Below are 19,104 nucleotides of genomic sequence, written 5' to 3'. Positions count from 1 at the left end.
AGCTAGGTGGCACAGTAGAGAGAGTACTGGCCCTGGAGTCAGGAGTACCTGAGTTCAAATCGACCTCAGAAACTTAATAATTACCTAGCTGTGTGGCCTTAGGCATGCCACTTAACCCTATTGCCTTGCAAAAACCTAAAAAAAAAGAAAAAGAAAAAAAGTCAAGCACACGCTATATCCAAAATATTGTCTCAATATGAAAGACATAAGACATAGTCTACGTTCTCAAAAGTTTAAACAAATTACCAAGTGCTAAACATACAAAGAAGGGCAAAAATAGTGTCTGTGCTCAAGTTAGGGAGATAAACAACTATGTATAGAACTAGATATATCTATTCAGGATAAATTTGAGATAATCATCAGAGGGAAGGCACTGACAGTAAAGGGAAGCCAGGATGCAAAGGGAGATAAATCTAGGTGAATTGTGAAAATGTCCAGTTGGGATATGGAGTGGCCTGTGCTAGGAAAAGCAAGAAAACCAGTGTGTCGTGGAGAGTTGAGAAAGATGTCAGAAAACTGAAGGTGGGGGGGGGGGATTAGGTTATGAAGAGCTTTAAAAGCCAAACAGAGGATTTTATTTATTCATGGAGATATTAAAGAGATACTAGAGGGGCAGCTAGGTGGCGAAGTGGACAGAGCCCTGGAGTCAGGAGGACCTGAGTTCAAACCTGACCTCAGACACTTAATTACCTAGCTGTGTGGCCTTGGGCAAACCACTTAACCCCATTGTCTTGCAAAAAAAAAAAGAGAGAGAGAGAGATACTAGAGGCCATTGAATAGGGGGTGTCTTGTACTTTAGGAAAATCAATTAACTGAATGGAAAATAAAAATTAGAAGTAGGGAGACCAAGTAGCAGATTACTGAAGTATTTCAAGTGTCTGTACCAAGTTGGAGATGGCATCAGAGGACGGAAGGTTTCTTTTGCAAGAGATGTTACCAAGATAGAGATAATGAAGTGTGACAAGTTGGATATAAGGGTTGAGAGTCTGGATGACTAGGAGGATGGTAGTGTCCTTGAGAATAATAGTGAAGTTCAGAAGCAGGGAGTGTTGGATTTTGAATATGTTGAGTTTCAGGAATCCATGGGACCTATAGTCCATTGGATATCCATCAGAGTGGGATTATAGGCAGTTGGAGATATGGATTGGAAATTAATGGGAGAGATTCAGGCTGGATAAATAGATCAGAGAATTATTTGCATAGAAATGATAATTGGGAGCTAATGGGGCTACCTGGTGAAATCATATTAAGGAAAAAAATAAAAAGGATTTAGGATAAAGCACTGAGGAACCATCATAGTTAACAAGCCTGACTGGGATGAAGGTCATGACAAAGAAGAGAGTGTGGTCAGATAGGAGCAATGTCACAAAAACCTAAACAAAAATTTCAAGGAGAAGAGGGTGATGATGGTATCAAAGGCCACAGAGAGGCCAAGAAAAAATGGTTATTAAATTTGGAAAATAACACACTGGTAATTGCAAAGAGTAGCTTCAGTTGAATGCAAAGGTCAGATGCAGGGAATTAAGAAAAGAGAGGATGGGGCGGCTAGGTGGCACAGTGGATAAAGCACTGGCCTTGGAGTCAGGAGTACCTGAGTTCAAATCTGACCTCAGACACTTAATAATTACCTAGCTGTGTGGCCTTGGGCAAGCCACTTAACCCCATTTCCTTGCAAAAAACTAAAAACTAAAGGGAAGAAATGTGTGCAAACAAGCTATTTACAGGATAAATAGGAAATAATTAAGAGTGAATAACTAGAATTAAGAGAGATTAGGAAAGGCTTCCTATAGAAGACAGGATTTTAGTTTCAATTTATAGGAAGCCAGAGGAGCCAGGAGGTGGAGATAAAGAAAAACATTCCAGACATGGAAGACAACTGGGAAAAAAATGCCTATAACTGAGACATGGAATGTTTTGTTCTAGGAAATCAATTTCTTTCTTTTTTTCCTTCCTTCCTTTCTTTCTTAAGATAATGGGTTAAGTGATTTGTCCAAGGTCACACATCTGGTACTATCAAGTCGAATTTGAACTCAAATCCTCCTGTCTCCAGGCCCTGTGCCACCTGACTGCTCCCCCAGGAGGCCAATTTCACTGTAACAAAGAATATACATGGTAGAAATTTAGTTACAAGAATACCGGAGAGGCAGTAGGGTGGATCTACATTGTGAAGAACTCTTTGATCCTGGAGGTGATAGGAAGTCATTGCAGTATATTGAATAGGGGCGTAACATGATCAGACTAAGGATTTTTCCTAAATAAAACCACTTTGGCAGCATAATGGAAGAGGGACATGAGTAGGGAAAGTAGGCAGAACCACCAAAAAGTTATTTCAGGGGCAGCTACGTGGCGCAGTGGATAGAGCACTGGCCCTGGAGTCAGGAGTACCTGAGTTCAAATCCAGCCTCAGACACTTAATAATTACCTAGCTGTGTGGCCTTGGGCAAGTCACTTAACCCCATTTACCTTGCAAAAACCTAAAAAAAAAAGCTATTTGCAGCAGACCAGGGAGGAGGTGAAGAGAGCCCATCCCAGGATGTCAGTAGCTGAGAGAGGGGCCTTTTGGAGTGAGGATGCAAAGATGAAATCTATAGCTTTGGTAATAGATTGATTGATATGTGTGTGGATGAAAGATAGTGAGGAATCCAGGATGACATCCAGGTTAAGAGACTGGAAGGATGTTGTTACCTTTGACAATATTAGGGAAATTTGGAATAGGAAAGGATTTGAAATGGGGGAAAATGAGTTCGGTTTGGGATATATTAAATTTAAAGTGTCTATTTGGAGATATATGAAAGGTGGTTGGAGATGTGAAACTTTGGTTAGCAGAAGAGAGGTTAGGACTGGATAGATATTAGAGTATCATCAGTATCAGGATGGTAATTAAATCCATGTGAGATTAAATCCATTGCTAAATGTAGTGAGAAAAGAACCTGTGGGAACACTTACAGTTAGAGTGACCTGGATGAGGATTCAGCATAGGAGACAGAGAAGAAACAATCAGAAAGGTAGGAAGAGAATCAAAAAAGATCAGTATCCTAAAACCTAGAGATCAGAGTATCAGGAAGGTCAACAGTTACAAAGGCTACAGAGAGGTTAAGGAGAAGGGGGGCTTGAAAAAAGGTCATTGGATCTGGCAATTATGAAATCATTGGTAACTAGAAAGAGCAATTTCTGTGAAATGATGAGGTCAAAAGTCCAATTGTAAGGAGTTAAAAGGTGAATGAGAGCTATAAATCTATATTAGGTTGCTTTCTGTCAGAGAGGTGGGGGGAGGGAGGCGAATGTGAAACTTAAAATCTTACCCCCCAAAAAATGATTGTTGAAAACGGTCTTTGCATGTAGTTGGAAAAAGAAATAAAATATTTTTTTTAATTGAGAGAAGACAGAGTGAGAAACTAATAGGTACTTCCTTAAAAAAAATTTACCAAAAAGAGTAGAAGATATGACAGTTAATAAGAAGGATCAAATGAAGGGTTTTTTTTGAGACAGGATGAGACATGGGCATGTTTACAAGAAATAGGGAAGCAGCCAGTAGACAGAGAGAGTGGAGGTAATAGAGGGCAACATTTTGCTCCAAAAGATGGAATGGAATGGAATTATTTGTCCATGAAAAGGGTTAGACTTGGCAATAAGAGCCACTGTTTCACGGGATGATAGAGGAAAGTGGAAGCTTCTGGAGTGATGTGATAGAGTGATGGAGAGAAAAGGTTAATGGCATCACTTCTTTCTGTAAAATAATGAGACAAGATTCTCAGCTGAATGGATGGGGAAGGGGGAGTTATATCTGGATTGAGACCTAATAAAAAGGTTTCCAGAAGCTGCTGTGTGGGTAGCTGAAATGGTGCAGTGGATAGAAAACCAGCTCTGGAATCTGGAAGACCTGAGTTCAATTCTAGTCTCAGACCTTTGACACTAACTGTGTGACCTTGGGCTAGTCACTTAACCCTGATTGCCTCACATCCAGTGCTATCTCCAGTTTTCCTGATTCAGATCTAGCCACTGGACCCAGATGGTTCTGGAGGAGAAAGCGAGGCTGGTGACTTAGCAAATCATCTCCTTCACTCAAACCCAAGTCACTTGCTTGTCATGACATCACTTCCTTGATGTCATCATCTTTGAGAATGAAGGACAGACATCATCATCATCATCATCATCATCATCATCAGAGGGTGGCTATGTTCAATGGATTAGAGAATCAGGGAAGGCATAAAAGAATTAATCACTGGCTACAGAAAGGACCCAGTTGAGATTATGTAATAGTGGACCAGGGCAATATGATTTTGTGATTTTATCCAGGTGTGTTCTGTGGTTGGGAGCTGGGGGCAATAGGAGGCTGAGAAGCAAGGTAAATCAGTAGCCACTCACTCTAGAGAAGAGGACAGCGTGGGGTCGAACTGGTTCAGTCAGGGGTCGAGATGGGAAAGGTAGGAAAGTGTAGCTACAGCCAGAATGATGAGCTGGGAAACAACTGGGGTCGAGGCCTTAGAGGTCATGTTGAGGATACACAGGAGTGGGGGTTACTAGGCAAAGGGGGGGTGCTGATTATGATAATATAAAGGAATTTCAGAGTTCATGAAGATAGAATTCGAACATTTATGGGTGGTCATGGCAAGAAGTGGAGCAGCCCTGGGGTGGTCAGAAGGGGCATCACCCCAGGGGGGGTTGTGGCGGCCAACTGGAGCTTAGAAAAGCAAGCCCCCTCCCACCTCTCCTCAGTGGCCAATTGTGAGGTTTGTCTCCACCCTAAAGAGCTAGTCTTAAAATCTGATACCTTTCTCCCTGGAACCTCACTCCCTGGAACCTTACTCCAACCTGCCTGCTCCTGAGCCAATGTCAGCCCCTTCAGGGAATTAAAACCTAAATTTAGTGACTGCCCTGGACCCCTTGGAAGATTTCATCTCCCCAGACCACTTTGGGACTATCGCCGGCCAAGCTTGGGGCCAATGTTTTGGTGAGTAAAAACCCAATTTCCCTACATTTCTTTTGGGGAGGGGGGGTTGAAGGTGATGAGTGGGAATATAATCTGGGTTGAAGAAGATATCATTACATTGGGTCTATTTTCTATCTATTTTCATTCATTTCTACCTAAAATTTAGCCTAGAAATACTGTAAGAAAAAAAATTGATGAACAAATGTACTAAGTGGTAAAGTGTAGACAGAGCCCTGGGCTGGGATTCAATAAGAACTGAGTGCAAGTCTAACTTGGGCTGTTTGAGCTTTGGCTGATAATTTGAGAAGCAGGCGTCGATCTATTTCTTAGCTCTTTTTTTTTTCCTCCTTTGGACTCCTTTGGTAGTCAGGGGAAGCTTATATACCCTATTCTTAGAAGTTGATGAAAATATATATGTAATTACCCCGCTTCAGGCTCACAGACTCCCTGGAATCTATTCAGGGACTCCCAATGGAGCCCTGTTGTGCTCAGGCTAAGGAGCCCTGTTGTGCTTAGGCTAAGGAACCCTGTTGAGTAGTGTCTGGGATTTAAGGCTATCAGCAGAGAGGCATCTGAAACTGGTCCACCCACTTAAATGCCATATTCTTCTCTTTGAACTTTGAGGAGAACATCCTCCCCAGGTAGTGGCCCAGAATATTGCTAAACATATATCTCCCTAATTTGTACTTTGATTGACCTTGAGAATATTTGAACAAAATTAGCCCTATGGTTGTATCTACGTTAGGAATCTTGTATTATCTTAACATTGATAGAAGACATACCTTATGAGAAGACAGCCTTAAAATATGCTTTTTTGCCTAAATGAATAAAAAGTTGTTTTTGTTTTTAATTATCAACAATAATAAACGGCAAGATTTTTTGTTACACATTTCAAAGATGTGATCTGCAATAGAAAATCATTTGCAAAAGTTCCCTGTTGACTTCTAAGTTTTATTCAATGATATTCACACATATATTTTATTTAAAGAGAAGATAGCATGATCAAAAGCTACTGAAGTGATAACTTTTTTGCTTTAATTCTATGATCTTATTTTTCTGATTGTTAGCTTTTTCCTTCCCCTCTTTCAGATATTTTGAAAATTGACCCCTCAATGCTTTGAAAATTATGTTAATTCCAACTGTGATTCTTTTGTTTGTGTGTTTTGGCCTGCCTCAGCTGCTCCTCCCACCTTTTCTTCTTGATGACCATTTGTTTCCTCATGTTGATGTGGAAATGCTAGAAAAGTTAACTTCTGTGCTTTACTATATTAGACTACCTCATGAGCTATACTGACTTTGTTATTCTGAGAAAATGTTTTTATGATATTCCTTGCTACTCTCTCTGAGGAAACAGTCCTGAGAAAAGTCCTCCCTTATACCAGTCCTTGAATTGATAACAGCCATCTGTGTGTCCTGTGTCTCAACCACAGCTATTGGGAGGGCCTCAGAGGGACAGAGAAACAGAGGCAGGAGCCCAATATGATAACAAACTGTTAATTCTTTGTTTCCCACAATGAACTTTTGTTACCCTGAATACCCTGACATAATCCTTTTCACTAGACCTGTGCTGACCCCTGCCCTATTCCTAGCACCCCCTGTACCCTTATTATATAAACCTTAACTTTTCTCCCTTTCTGTTAGGAAGAAAGCTCACGGGCAATAATCTTGCACCTGAGAAATAAACCATAGCTTTTCTTTATCACTCTTAAGTCATGAGTCGTTATGAAATTCTTTCACTGTTCATCACTTGTGCCCCAAACTGCATATTCCATAAAAACATGTTGGTCTCTGAGGTGAGAGTACAGATGCAGTAGTTTTGTTGTCACTACTGACAATAAATGTTCCCAGAAACATTGATAAATCTGTTCGATCTTTTTCATCTATTTGTTTTCCTTCCTGGTTCACCTAGAAATGCTCTTGGCATGATCTGGCTTAGTCAAGTCTCATGCCAAACAAGTATTACACAGATTTGTTTTTGCCCTCTCTCTGTTTTTATGACATGATACTTAAGAGTACATCATCTTGCACCATCTTCTGTCATATTTTAAACTGGTGTATTTGACTTCCATGGTTCTTCCCCTGGCAAAGAAAATACACACAGCCTAAGGTCTGGTGTCTGGTGTCTGGTCTTCTGACTTTGTGGTGATTGCTTTATATCAGTTACAGTAGAATATAAATTCCTTGAGGGCAGGAACTAATTTTGTTTTTTTTTTAATCTCCCCAGCATACCTTCCCTGTTCATTGAATTTAAGGCTCATTCAGTTACTTTTGTTGAAACTTAAATAGGAAAAAGTATAATAATCTCTGATTTTTCCACTGTCAATTATTTGTTTGAATGGGTCATAATTTGAATAATTATACAAAGTGCCTTTTCTCTTTTAATTTGGTATGTAATTTGACTTTTGTTCTAAATAATTGATCATCTCACTACATGCATACACCCAATTGGAAACTAGTTCTTAAATGGTGATTTCTTGTCCCTTTAAGATATAATCAGATAGGGGTAGCTAGGTGGCCCTGGAGTCAGGAAGACCTGAGTTCAAATCCAGCCTCAGATGCTTAATAATTTCCTATCTGTGTGACCTTGGGCAAGTCACTCAACCCCATTGCCTTAAATAAATAAAATTTTAGAAAAAAGATACAATTACATTTTGGTGCTCATAGTTTCAAATGCTTTTCTTCTATCTTCCTGAGTTTTTGGTCTTTTTTTCATTTCTTAATCCTAAAGCATTGCTTTTTGATATATTTTTCACCATTCTTTTCAATGTCCATGTTTGCACTTAAGTCACCCAGTGGCAATGTTGATCAGGTTTAGAGCATCTTACCAAGTTTGTCTTAGAATTTTTTTACATCTTTGTTCTCTTCACCAGATGTCCCATAAAAAGTTATTTTTATGAGGGCAATCTTTTTTGCTTTTATCATGAGTATTGCAAGACAATAACTAAATAGCTTATGAAATTATCTTTCTTGTTGCCTTGGGGCACAAGATTCAATTTTGCAAACTTCCCTTAACTTTTTTAACTTAATTCTCCAAAGAGAACCTTTGAGTCATTCTTCAATTAAATTAGTAACCTTGTAAAAAAGATTTTAATTTGAAAACAAAGAGCTCTGACCTGTGTCAGGAGACTGAAGGGTACATCCTGAAGACAGGGCAAAAAGAAAAAATGCTGAACGTTGAGAACTAAGAGGTCTGAGACCCTAACCCTAAGTGATGAAGCACTGCTGGGGTACCACCAGGCCTGGGGCTGGGAATATACTATTTTATGCCAAGTCAAAATTCTGCCCTAATGGAGCCTGCCTGTAATGAGAGGGGCCATGCTCCCTTCTCTCATATTCTTTATCTTTTTTTTTGCTAGGCAATGGGGTTAAATGGCTTGCCCAAGGCCACACAGCTAGGTAATTATTAAGTATCTGAGGCCGGATTTGAACTCAGGACTCCAGGGTAGTGCTCTGTCCACTGCGCCACCTAGCCATCCTGTATTCTTTAGCTTTTAAAAAAAAATCCCCTTCCCAGCTTTTTTTGTAATGACAAAAAATTGGAAACCGAGGGGATGCCCATCAAGTTGTTGTATGTGATTGTGAATGAAGGTCTTAGGAGAAATGACAAGATGGTTTCAGAAAAGCCTGGAAAGACTTACATGAACTGATAATAAATGAAATGATCAAACCTGGAAGAATTTGTACATAGCATACTGTAGGATGATCAGCTTTGAATAACATAGCTAATGAAGAAAGGAAATAAGCATTAGTTACCCACCACCATCCTAAGCATTTTAGAAATATCCTATTGATCCTCACAACAACCAATTTTTCCCATTTTACAACTGAAATTAATTGAAGTGAGGCAGATGGATTAAGTGACTTACTCAAGGCTGCACAGCTAGCAGGTGTCTGAGGTCACATTTGAACTCGGGACTCCTGACTCCAGGCTCAGGGCTCTTTCACCTGTACCACTTATTTAAACCAACTCTGAACGCAATCAGTTTTCAGGGCTGCTAGTGGGCATTTTACTAGGTAAACACTGCCCAAACACCCCCTAGCACACAGCTACTGTTAGCACAGCCCTTTTATTAGTGATGATCCTCCCCAGAAGCAACAGCTCCCTTGCTCTCTAGCTCTGACCCTGTGGGAATTTACAAAATCTTCTCCCTACCTGGACCCATCAATCTCAGAATAAGTCTTAATTCATCCAAGGTCAGGAAAGGCAGCCCAACCCACGCCCGGGCTGTGGCTTTTAGATGCCATCTGGCTTCCTAGAGTGCAGACTCAGGGGTTTGGGCTAGCCACTCTTTCCCTCCATTGGACTCTAGGGAAGAAACTTGTAACTTGGCTGGATTGGTGGCCAGAAAGGAGAAAAAAGTGAGGGAATGACTGATGATTCCACACAGCCAGCAGTAGACCCCTCCAAGTTTCCATGTAGGAACCTAGAACCAAGAAAAGCAACTCTGACCCTTCCTTTTGAAGAGGTTCACTGACATCAGAGACTGTTATCTTGGCCTTCGTATGTGTTGGATTTAAGTGCGGCCGAGTTGCACAAGGTTGTCAGCCTCATGCTCTCTTCCAAGTCCTGTGACAAGACAAGTCAGGGAAGCTGGAGTGGCTCAGGATGCAATGGGTAACCTTGGTGACTTCCATGTCTCACATACTCTAAATGATCCACAGCGCCTGCTTCAGTCACCTTCATGGCTATTGGAACAAATTGTTTTCATCCTCCCATTCTGGGTGAAGCAGACAACCCCCTAATTTACCAACAGATTGGAAGCCTGTCTGCTACCCTCACCACGGTTTAGCCCATCTGAAATAATGTGGCATTTTTGTTTAAGATTAACATATTGTCTCCTTTAAAAATACTGAGACACTATTGTCACATAGGTTAAAATAACCCAAGTATTAATGAAGTGCAAAGAATGGATAATGTGCCAGGTCTGGAGTCAGGAAGACTCATCCTCTGAGTTCAAATCTGACCTCAGATTCTTAATAGCTATGTGACCTATTCACTTAAACCCCTGTTTGCCTCAGTCTCCCCCTCCAGAAAATGATCTGGAAATGGAAATGGCAAAACCACTCCAGTATTTTTACCAAGACCACGTCAAAGTGGGTCATAGCGTCAGACACAGAGGTCTGTCTACCAAGTAAACAAACTATTTGAAGAACCAAGATTCCATTTTAAAGCAGGCTGCACTTCTCCGCTCCGGCCACTAGTGGGCACTCACAGGTCAGCTATTCCTCTTAATGACTGGTCCAGCTACTTTGCACGATGACTTTTGGACACCCCCCAAAAAACATTAACCCAAGTCTACGTTGCTGCTACTTTCCCATTTCTAATCTAATGGAAGAAAATATTTTGAAACATATTAATTGGTACAGTTATCTTGACTCCACTCTTGTGCCTTGAAATAGTTGGTTCTCTATGTCTCTTCCCTCAGTAGCCAGTGAACTTAGACATACAATATATGTTAAAGTAAAAGAGAGAAGCTCTTCTAGTACCCCTGATATGATTAGGCATCATTTCTGTCTTCTTCCTACCTATTCTGATGCTGGATGAGGAGAGGTCTCCATTCACTACAATAGTTCATAAAAAATGAGGAAAGAAGAGACACTCCCAAAAGGCTCTTGGTGTTGAAATGGAGAGGGGAAGCACAGTCACCCAGTTTAACTTGCTAAACAAGGCTCCCAGCTGTGAACCTGTCCTTGGAAAGTTTTGATCATCTTTCATCATAAGAGATGAGTATGAACCCAGGCAGAGCCTTCATAGTTGAAAGGTCCCAGAATCTGCTCCCTTTCTTAGTTTCCTTAGGTGACTCAACCTTGGGTGAAGTTGCCCAGACAAAAGGAGAAAAAAAAATCTGATGAAGAGAGACTGACTTAGATACACTTCTAACCCTCTTCAATCTTAAAAAAACTCTTACAGAAACTGAAAGAAAGGGAAGACAATGGAGGAGGAATAGGTGGAATAATTCTATAAAAATAATGTCAGGAGTTCAAAATGAAAGTTAATGAACACATATAAAAAAGGGAGATCATATATATAATATATGTGGTTCCAGCTACCTTCTTGGTTCCATATATGTATAAAATGTATGTATGTGTATAGATATAACTGTGAGGCCTATCCCATGGAAGTAAGGGGCCCCCCATGGAACATGCTCAGGGGCCCTTCTTCCAGCCAACCATTTCAGTACTTGGGTACTATTCTGGAGCAACTCCATGTGCTAGTGACTCAGTGATAAAAGTATCTGGTATTTTGGTATGATGGGAGAAAAACCTTGGTTGCTCCCTTGATGTCCTCCTCCCTTTGCCCCTTGACAGGAGCTAGTTGGGGGAGGAAAGGAGATATAGGCTTTTAGGTCAGATAAAAAGAATACATTATTTCCAGCTTGAACAAGTAGCACATTCTATTCTCAGGGGTGATGTTCTTTCCTCCCACCCTATAGCTGAAGTGTGGACCCAACTTGTTGAACTTGTTTATCAGGCCCCTGGGCCCTTGACATTCTAGAAAAGATTGGTACAGAATGGTTAGTTAACTTCTATAAAAGGAAGCAAAAGTCACAAGGAGCTAGTGAGGCTTCAAGACAGGTTATTCCAGACTAACCTTACCTCCTGTCTTTTCAGGGCTACCTTTTTCGTGGAACAGGGGATTGCTTTGTATAGTTAACTTAGATTTGTCTATCTCCCATTGTGATAATGGCGAGCTATATGATTAATACAAGTGGGCAGATTCAGAACTGACTGAACAGCCAGACCCAAAGAGTAATCCATGTGTAATTATGTGTCATATTAGAAGAGGTTTTGACTAGTGGGCTACAGGGATCAAAAGAAGCCCAGTTTCAGGGTGCATTTAACAGTTTTATACACTGGTGTCAATCTCAATTTCTCTCACTCATTTCCTATGTCCTATCTGTTGCCAAGACCTGTTAACATTTTTATAACACCTCTCAAATATGTGCCCTTCTCTCCTCTGCCACCATGGTGCAAGTATTCCTTGCCTCATCCCAGGACTATTGCATGGCCTGTTGGTTGGTCTCTCTACCATGTCAGTCTCTGCTTCAGTCTGTCCACTATACAACTCTCAAAGCACATGTTTAACCATGTTTAATCTCCTAGTTTATAAACTTCAGTGTGACTTCTTAATATCTTCAGGACCAAAAATATAATCCTATATTTGACATTCAGAGTTAAACCTGCTCTTCTCCTGCATTTCTAGACTTCTTACATCTTAGTCTTCTCCATGTACTCTTTGGTTGAGTTCCATCAACAAGACAGTCCGTCTCTGGACTCTGTATCTCTCCAATCAGTTGGAGAATATCTTTTGCCCATATTTTAGCATAGATCAGAATGGATACTCTTAACAGTATATCTGGGATAGGCAACACAGATGGACAGTAAACCTGCATATGCAGTTGAAAAGGAGCACTATGGGTTGGATTATTTTTTGAAAATTGTAAAGTAGTTTTATTTACTCCACACTTACTGTAAGACCTATCAATCTTTTTTTAAATGCAAATATTGTTGTTTGGCAATGAGATCTAGAAAACTATACCTGTCTCTTAGGAATTAAATTTCACAGAAGGAATGGGTAAGAACAGGTTGCCATGTATAATTTCTGCTTTGAAGGGTAGAAATAAAAAGGAACTGTTTGATAGAGGATGATCGTCTAATCACATGACAAGTAGATGGATTCCAGAGGGTCCCCTTCGATGTCCAGAGAAAGTGAGGGAGCTCTCCAGTGCATTGCGTGGATCCCATGGCAAACTTTTGGAAGGATGTAGAGGAAAGTTTTACAAGAGGCGTAGGAGTGGGAGGATTAGGATGCATTATTGGAGAGAACTCACAAATCAGTGAGATTATAAAGCCCTTTGAGTATTGAAATACCTCAATTAGGATGTGATGAAGGCAAAAGAAAACTTGGGAAAATTTGAGCAGGGAGAATGTTTTTGCATTTGAACATTAACTGGGAGCATCTGATCAGCAGGCAGAATCACAGAATTGTGACCTCAATGACCGCCTTGTCTAGCCTGTCCCCAAATGAGTATACCACACCCCTAAAACAATCACTCAATCTTTTCTTAAAGATGCTATATGAAGAATCCACAAACTTCCTAAGATGAACTCCATCCCATTTGTGGTTGGCTCTGATGGTGCCCTTCTTTCACCCGAGTGTGAGTCTTTGTAGTCATCCACACCTCCTTCGAGTTCACGGAATCTCTTAGTCAACGAGATCTTTTTGAATTCTGACTCTAACATCCAGTATTTTACCCTTCTCTCCTATGTGTCACAATCTGCAAGTCTGGGTCTGTTTGACTCTATGACCTGCACATGATTCATTCTCTACAGACTTGTGCAAGAGTTTGGGATGGAGTAAGCAGGTCGACCTCCCTTCAATCTTTGCCCACTAAAAAGAGGCCCTTGCTTTTTGAGATAGGCAGTGTGTGGAGGAAGCAGATATGTGTTTAGAGGCTGCTGCGTGGAGGAATGGCCCAAGATATATCGCCCTGGTGTTTACAGAAGGGAAGCTATGGGCTGAGCCAGCAGACCTGAGACAGAAAGATAGAGTAGAAAGGAAATTATTAATTTAACTAGTCTTATTGAGAGGGGGAGTGGACACTCTAACCCCTGACTTGTAGTTAGGAATTATTTCTGCTGTTGGCCTCAGTTTTCCCAACAATAAAACTCAAAGTGGTCAGCTAAGTGACTCAAGAAATAGAGCACTGGGCCTGGTATCAGGAAGACCTGAGTTCAAATCCAGCCTTAGATACATGTCAGCTCTGTGACTTAACCATGTTTGCCTTGGTTTCCTCAAAGTTTCTCCATCTGTAAAATGAGCTGGAGGAGAAATGATAAGCCACTCCAACATCCCCCCCCCCAAAAAACCCCCCCCAAACTCCAGCAGGGTCACATAGAGCCAAACCTGACTTAAAATGACCGAACAAAAAAAAATGCTAAAAGTGTGGATGAGGTGACATCCAAGGGCCTTAGCAATGCCAAAATAGGCTCTCTCTCATGTACTTGTTTTACTTTTGCCATTTAGAATACTAAGTTTTTAGGGGGGCAGCTAGTGGGTAGAGTAACAAGCCCTGGAGTCAGGAGGACCTGAGTTCAAATTTGACCTCAGACACTTAATAATTACCTGTGTGACCTTGGGCAAGTTGCTTAACCCCATTGCCATACATAAATAAAATTAAATTAAGTCTCTTCAGGTTTCAGCTTGGGTGCCAATTGCTCAGGAACCCTTTGGGTATGTCCATAGTCATTAGCATGTTATCTTAGCTCAGATTCTATTGGATTTATTCATCAGGTACCATGCTAGGCTAGAAATGCAAAGACTCAAACATAAGCCCTTTCTTCAAGAAGCCTATATGTAGAAATGATGATACAACTCCTCTCCCCACCCCAAACCTTACCCTAGGTAAAATATAAGTTTCTTGAGGACAGGGGCTGATTTTTATTTTGTTTTTGTATCCCCAGGGGGAAATACAGTGCTTTGTACATAGGAAGAAATTAATAAACATTTGTTGAATTGAAATAATGAACATTCTGAAGTCTGTGTCCCAGCCAACCACTTTGGTGACTAATAGAACATGCAAGGTACTCATTTTTTAAACATTCCTTTGATCATCTCTAGCCTTAGAAGCTCTGGTGACCTCCCCATTTGCTCTAGATTAATGCCAGTGCTATAGATTAATGCCAGAAGATTGTCAGATCATTATCCCTACCAAAGCTTTGAGATACTTTGCAGTCTTCCAACCCTACCCCTTCATTTTGCTGATCTTTATCTTCTTTCCCATTAAGGAAATTATCTATGCAAATGAGTGGCCAAAAGGAAATTTGCCTGAGCATATCTTTTTTTCCTTTTTCTCTTGCTTTATTATAATGCTCATTTAAAGGATGACATGGCAATCTAAGTCTAATAATATTTTTATAGAACAGAATTTTGCATTTCCATTTGCATTTGAAATTTCCATATCCATATCCTCATGAAAACAGGCAAAGAAAATTAAAGCTTCAGTATTCCCTTCTCTTGGATAGCATGTTATAAAATTATCTGCTACAATACAGAGAAGGAACAGTTTTCTTTCTTGGACAATGAAGGTCACATTTAGCCACTCTATTACAGCATTCCAGAAATTAGCTTAGGAATCCACTTTTTTTATTTTTTGCTGAGAATTCCTTATGACTTTGCCCTGGTCTGGGGGCAGCTAGGTGGCACTGTGGATAGAGCACCTGCCCTGGAATCAGGAGGACCTGAGTTCAAATTCAGTCTCAGATACTTAATAATTACTTAGCTTTGTGACCTTGGGCAAGTCACTTAATCCCACTGCCCTGCAAAAACAACAACAACAACAACAACAAAACAACAAAACAAAACTTTCCCCTAGACTAGAGGAACACAGGTTTGAAAGTGAGTGCCTATCTGTACTCTAGAAGTTACCCAGTGTCATTAACTCGGTCCCTTTTACAGGATTTAGAACTGAAAAGAATCTTAGAGACCATATATAGTGCAAGACTTCTTAAACATTTTTGGTGTGTGGCAGACTCCTTTGGTAGGCTAGAGGAGTTATTGTTTTAATTACATAAAATAAAATACATAGGCTTGTAAACCAATTATATCAAAATCATTAGCAAATTTTAAAAAGTTTTTTGATATTTTCTGTTACTTACATCACTATAATAGTATCTCATATATCTCTCTTCCCCCCTTCCCAGAGAGCCATCCCACATGACAAATAGTATTTTTTTTGGGGGGGGGGGAGAAATCAGCATAGCTAATTGATATATTGAAAAAGACTGAAGACATGTACAATGTACGACACCTGTGGATTTCTCTCCTCCAAGGAAAGGAGAAGATAAGGGCAGGGGTGTTCTTATATCTCTTGGTTTAATTTCCACTTGATCTTTATTATTTTACTTTTGATTTTTTATATGTTCTTTCTATTCAAATTATTTATTGTAATTACTTTGTAAATTGTTTCCTTGGCTTTGCTTACTTCATTCTGTATCAATTCCTATATACATATGTATGTATGTATGTATGTATCTTTCCAGGTTTCTTTGTACACATCATTTCTGACAGAATAATTTTATTCCATTACATTCATATACCACACTTTATTTAGCCATTCCCCAATTGATGGGCATCTACTTTGTTTTCCAATTTTCTGCTGTAACAAAAAGTATTGCTATAAATATGTTGGAGTAAATGGAAAGCTGAAGACCAAAGAGCAAAGGTGACTTGCTCAAGGTCCCATGGAGTAACCTTCATTACCAGACTTGCTTGAATAAATTATTTTATTAGGATGATTGGTAGAAACAAGATTCAAACCCAGGTCTTCAGAGGTAGTATGGCATAATGACAAGACAGTAGAACGACTTCAGATCCTGACTGCCATTTACCAGCTATGGAATCTGGGACAAGTCACTTAAAATTTCTTCATCTTATCTAGATAGCTTCTGAGGACCCTTCTGCCTTTAACCCTGTGATGCTATGACTCTCCATCTTTCCACTCTGATTTTTTTTTCTTTCTTGGCACCAGAAATGGACTTTATTGCTTTGCTTTCAAGGGTCTTACATTCTCTTAGAGGAGAGACATACATTTTTGTCCATAAAAAATAAATAAAAACCCAACTTTTTCCAGGAGGCCGTCACCAATCTCTCCTTCTAGTTCTTTCCCTCGAAGACTAATTCTAATTTACTCTCTTAAATATATCTTACATACATAGTAGTTTGTCTCCCCAATTAGAATGTGAGCTTCCTGAGGGCAGAGACTAAAAGTAACTTTGGGAGGGTGAGGGGAGGGCACTAGCAGCAAGTTTGGGGGATGAAGGCAGGACCAGATTTAAGAGGTGGCACTTGAGCCAAGTTTTGAAATGAAATATTGGTTTTTTGATTTGTTTTGTGAGGCAATCAAGGTTAAGTGAGTTGTCTAGGGCCATTCGGCTAGTAAGTGCCAAGTATCTGAGCCTAGATTCGAACTCAGGTCCTCCAGATGCTGTGGAGATACTAGCCAGAAAGCAAATAGTTAAATGCTGTGTCTTTTTACAACAAACTATTAAATCTTATTCTCCCAGCTATTATGCCTTGTGAAAAGTAGATTATAGGGCAAACTTTATTATATTGTTCCTGGGAAATGATATGTTAAAGAAACACTGTAGTATCATCTCTAACTGCCTCTCTGTACCAGACCTTGAATTGATAACAGCTATCTGGGTGTCCTGTACAATAGCCACTGAGAAAAATCCTACAAGGATAGGGAGAGGCTGGAGGCCAACAAAGTATATACTGATAACTATTAGCTGGTTGTTCCCCAGAAATGAATCTTTGTTATTCCTGAACATCCTGACATAATCCTTTCCACAAAGCCTGCACTGACCCTTACCCTTTTCTAGCACCTAGGCCATTCCCTTTACCTCTATATAAGCCCTGGCTTTTTCCTTTGCTAGTTGCCTATCCTCTAGGAGTACAAGCAATAATCTTGTTACCTGCACATTCAAACTTAGCTGTCTCTTATAACTCTGAGTCTTCATGTGAATCTTTGTGAAATTCTTTCATTGTTCAAACCCTAGCTTATCTGACTCCAGGGCTGGTGCACTATCCACTGCACTGCCTAGCCAATCCTGAAACTATGTTTTCTATGAGGTGGAGATAAGGAGGGAGCACACTCCATGACTGTGCCAAGTCACAGAGTTGGGAGAGGTAGTAGCCTGTGTGAAGAGCTGCCAGGCTGCTAATCTGGCTGGGTAATGGAGAGGAAAGGTAGTGTGTGCACCTCTGAATATATTGCAGCTATCACCCATTTGACATCTCTCTACTTTGAGATCTGACCCAAGGAGGTTTCTGTCTTTGTGTAGGGCAAGAGGAAGGCCTGTGGTATATACCAATGAATGCACCTGGTGTGACTTGTCTAGGTATATCTGCTCTGAGATCTGGCCCATAATATCTCTAAGGGAGTCAGAGACATTTGTCTTTGTGGGTGGGGGGTGGGGGGGGTGGCAAGAGGAAGGCCTCATTCCTTTATTCATTTTCCCCCAGGTGGTTATTAGCTGAAAATTAGAACTATCTACCATACTTCAAATATTGTTGGTCAAGGAGTGTTAAACTCTTTAAGGGTAAAAAATAAAAATGATTTTCCTTGGTCACTTCCAGTGGGAAAGGGAGGGTAACAGCTTTCACCAACTTAACTTCCTACTCCCTCCATATCTGCAGTAAACAAAACCTAGGAAAATCATACATATTAGGGTAAACAAGTATACCAGAATCAGTCGGTCAGTAAGCATGTGTTAAGCCCTTGCTGTGTGCAGAGCAGTGAGATGGCACAGTGACTAGATTTCTAGGCCTGGGAGTCAGGAAGATTCCTCTTCTGACTTCAAATCTGGCCTCAGACACTAACTGGAGTAATCCTGGTCAAATGGCTTCATCTTATTTGCCTCAGTTTCCACATATATAAAAAGAAATGACAAATCACCCAGTATCTTTGCCAAGAAGATCCCAAATGGGATCATGAGTCGGATGTGACTGAAATGGTTCCCTAACAACAAAAGCACCTGTAAAGTTTCAGACTCTGTGCTGAGGGAAGTCCATGTCCATGTCTGTCCTCAGACTTCACAATCCAGCAAACAAAACATACTAACAAGCTAGAAATAGGATGAAGGGTGAAGGTATTAGAATTAAGAGGGGCTGGCAAAGATTTTCTGTAAAAGATAGGATTTCAGTTGGACTTGGACCAGAGGCAGAGGAGGAGGAGGGAGGAGAGCATTCCAGGTATGTGGAACTGAGAAACAGGAAGCAAAAAAAAAAAAAGAGTATTTTTCAATTGTGTCCAATTCTATGGATGTCCTTAGGGTTTTCTTAGTAGAGATACTGGAGTGGTTGGCCATTTTGTTCTCCAGTGGGTCCCCAGAAGCAAACAGGGTTACATGACTTGCCCCGGGTCACATAGTAACTGATAGGCTGGATTCCAACTCTGGACTTCATGATTTTCACACTTATCTGCCCCTAATTTAAAGAGTACATGGTGGAGAAGAAGGTATAAGAAGTTTGGAAAAGTATGGAAGGCATAGATTATTAAGGGTTTGCTCCAGGAGATGATAGGGATTCACTGAAGTTTGTTGAATCTGGGGGAATATGATATGATCAGACCTGTGTTTTAGGAAAATCACCTTGACAGTTTGGAGGATAG

General features: G+C 40.4%; 1 protein-coding gene across 1 annotated transcript in view; it reads left to right on the top strand.

Moving 5' to 3' along the window:
* Positions 1 to 4,850: 4,850 nt before the first annotated feature.
* The window catches only part of FZR1 (fizzy and cell division cycle 20 related 1), a 92,589-nt gene continuing 78,335 nt past the window's right edge, over positions 4,851 to 19,104 (top strand). Inside the window, exon 1 of the mRNA XM_074204158.1 lies at positions 4,851 to 4,951. The gene's annotated coding sequence lies outside the window, so the exon portion shown is untranslated. The remainder of the gene's footprint in view (positions 4,952 to 19,104) is intronic.

The sequence above is a fragment of the Macrotis lagotis genome, chromosome X, assembly GCF_037893015.1.
Source record: "Macrotis lagotis isolate mMagLag1 chromosome X, bilby.v1.9.chrom.fasta, whole genome shotgun sequence".
NCBI lineage: Eukaryota > Metazoa > Chordata > Mammalia > Peramelemorphia > Peramelidae > Macrotis > Macrotis lagotis.
Note: the sequence above shows the minus strand (reverse complement) of the source record. Positions and strands in the feature narration are given on the sequence as shown.